The sequence below is a fragment of the Brachyhypopomus gauderio genome, unplaced genomic scaffold (genome assembly GCF_052324685.1).
Source record: "Brachyhypopomus gauderio isolate BG-103 unplaced genomic scaffold, BGAUD_0.2 sc34, whole genome shotgun sequence".
NCBI lineage: Eukaryota > Metazoa > Chordata > Actinopteri > Gymnotiformes > Hypopomidae > Brachyhypopomus > Brachyhypopomus gauderio.
This window is the reverse complement of record NW_027506866.1, coordinates 2990491-2993651: the sequence shown is the minus strand read 5'-3', so window position 1 is coordinate 2993651 and position 3161 is coordinate 2990491. Positions and strand designations below refer to the sequence as shown.

The 3161-nt window shown below is 43.2% G+C and overlaps 1 long non-coding RNA gene across 1 annotated transcript; it reads left to right on the top strand.

Annotated features, from left to right (window-relative positions):
- Window positions 1-412: 412 nt before the first annotated feature.
- On the top strand, window positions 413-2873 carry LOC143485459 (uncharacterized). Its single transcript, XR_013122890.1, has 4 exons — window positions 413-526; window positions 983-1093; window positions 1753-1828; window positions 2175-2873. It is a non-coding gene; the product is annotated as an uncharacterized LOC143485459 (long non-coding RNA).
- The last annotated feature ends 288 nt before the right edge of the window (window positions 2874-3161 follow it).

Here is a 3161-nt window from a genome sequence, read left to right as displayed (position 1 = left end):
AATTCAACTGAACTGCCTTGAAGATACATGAATCAACTTGGATCTATGGGGCATGACTGTCCATGTTCTAAATGTACTCAATACTGTATTTGAACTCCCACTATTTAAAAAGATCATTGAAATTTGGTACTGAACATATTGAGCACCAGTTGGACTGATTACACATAGAACTCCACCGTGCTCATTCATGTTGAGTGACGCCCTGGCTGACTGAAGCCCCTCCTCCTGGCTGACTGAAGCCCCTCCTCCTGGCTGACTGAAGCCCCTCCTCATGGCTGACTGAAGCCCCTCCTCATGGCTGACTGAAGCCCCTCCTCCTGGCTGACTGAAGCCCCTCCTCCTGGCTGAGCCTGCTCTTCCCGCCCATGTTCACACTGTGCCGGTGATGCACACAGAACCTGTGGTGCAGAGATAATGAGCACAGCAGTAACAACTTAAAGCTTCATCAGTTCATTTAAAAGAGCCATTTCATCGACTATTTGCAGCTGAATAGGTTAGGGAGCTAGTTAGTTACAGCGAAGATGAGGTAAGTCAATATGTCGCAACCAGGGCAGCTAGCTAGCTGTCATTACCTTTAAAGTCGAATCAACTTGAAAAGAATCAGCCGTGACCTATTACTGATGGTTGTCAGACTGTCACTGATTTCCAGGTTGTCAGCTTAATTATTTTGTATCAGTGCTCTGTGTAGTCCAATCAGTCATAAATTCACTTTATTACTTTATTGGTATTGGTACGCTTTTTTATTTATTGCATTCTAGTTTAAGGCTTGTAGACTTTTTTTCCCTTTATTTCAAACATTTTTCGTGTAACTTGCATTGTTATTTGTTTGAATGTGGGAGTCATAATTCCTTGTGACATTATTTGAGTCTTCAAGGCTAGAAGACACAAGATACATGACTCCCTCAGGTTTTCTTTTTCTCAGGAATGACTCTAGCTTTGAGTTATAAGATGGCAGATGAGGCGTTCTCTGCTCTCTACACAGGGCTGGGGAAACGGTGTGTGTGTGTTGCTGTGTCTGGCTGGCTCACAGGTCAGTGGAGAGGCAGGATCCTGCTCTGCCATGTTCTCATTCAATCTCTTCCCACGCAGACAGGTGAGGATCTGTTCTACTGCCGACCTGCTCACCTCCATGTGCCAATACAGCCCTGGCAACGCAGACATGGCTGGTTTTAGATGTTGTTTCCTCACTCGCTCCCCCAAATGTGTGCTTTTGTTCCCCCTTAGCCCCCACAATCATAAGGAATATTCCTAAAGAGAAGCTAGAGGCATTTTAACAGTCACCACAAAGAGGAATGGCTTTCATTAGATGCAATATTCCCCTTTAAGAGGATTTCATCTGCACCGCTAGTGTGGCAGGCACACCAGCTGGAAATTAGCATAGAGCTGTGGCTTAGAGGAGGGCTCCAGGCTACAGTGGCACATCAAACGCTGCTAGCCAGCCAGCCAGGGGGAATTCCTCTATCAGTCATAATCAGTTTATTAGACCATCAGCCGCTTCATCTAACTCCGCCTCCGCCAGGCGCTTACTGCAGAGATATCCGGCTGCTGACTTGTCTTGTGTTGATGGACTGATGAAGTCTGAGGCCTTGTGATCGTCTCTTGTTCAGGGCGTCAAAGACTAATATTTGCAAAGCTGATCAGTAGAGATTAGAACCCTCATGAGGTTCATACCTCAGAAAGAAAATCAAAACAAGTGAGATCTTGGATTCGTTCCCTATTTACAGCCTGCCAAACCGAATTTCTGCTTTACAGAGGAAAATTTTCTCCCGTCTGTGGTGAGCACTTGCTGAGCTGACACTTTGTCCTGGACAATATGGCTCTTGCTGGGGTGAGCACATTCCTTTTAAACCAAATCTTTACAGTTTGTCTCTAATATTCACACTGCACAACAAAGATGCCGATTCAAGATGTAAGTAATCATGTGGTAATTTTATTAGCCCCCACCACCCGCCCAAAAATCTACAGCCCTTTAAAAATCTAACAGTATGTAGTGTGAGCCACAAAACCTGAACAGTAATGAAATGGCGGTACATCTACCAATAACATGTGAAGCCAATATGTTGCACAATAACATGCACAACACTGCTTCTCTGTTTCACAGAGGATTCATTATTCTTATCCTGTCGTCGTTATTAGCATTCGGTTGTCATTGTCATGTGCTTGTTGGGCTACAGAGAGAACACTACCACTACAGGCGTCCTGATGGCCAACAGCTGCACCATCCTCACACATCACAACTTTGGGATTTCTGCCGTATGGACAGAGCAGCAGACACGTCAGAGCAGAACGAGGCAGCGGCCGACATTATTCAGCTTTGTCTAACGTGCATAACAACATCATGTGTAACATGCCACCATTGTCAGTTCATATAAACAAGGTTTGTGAATCCCTTAGATACCCAGGCTACATACTGTTCTGTTATATTTGGAATAAGATTAATGATTTAATTGCAAGTGCAGGAGCTCTCTGTAGGTTTCTGGAAAAAAAAACTATTTTCCTCAGTAGGTAGACGGGTGTATTTTGTATGCTTGAATGGTTGGACACAACGTTCTCATATTTAACATCTACAGATTACCATAACATTTAACTGCTCCAGCTCTGGGCTGTTCTTGCTCATTCTTATCTCGTTATCTTGCTGTGAGATATATTTCACACCGTTGTTATATCACCACTGCACTCACCCTATGCACAGTACTAAATGAGTAAAGTTGCAAATTTATAAAGTTTTAAGTATGCAATATAAGTCCATACGGAAGTAAGAATGATCATGTATTTAATGTGTGTGATTGTGATGGTTACTGCTGGATGGGATAATTTATGACAAATAGTTTCTTGAAAGGTTTATGCAGAAGATCAAGTGCTATACAAAGCCATCTTCATTATTGGATATTAAATAAAGTGTTTTATGCAAAAATATGCCACTAAACCTTTTTAATGTATTGTTCCCCTGCTGTGATAATTAGTGACTGTATAACTCTGATATCCTTCTCACTGCCTGAAAACATTGCTATTCCTGGCAGCCCTCACAGACAGAAAGCGCTCGGTCTAATGCATCTGGATTTTGTTTCTCAGATGCATCACAGTACAAAGATCTGGAGATGACATCAGGGTGTGCATCACTCTTCCAAGCAGCTGAGATGATCTCAGTGTAGCTGTGCTGT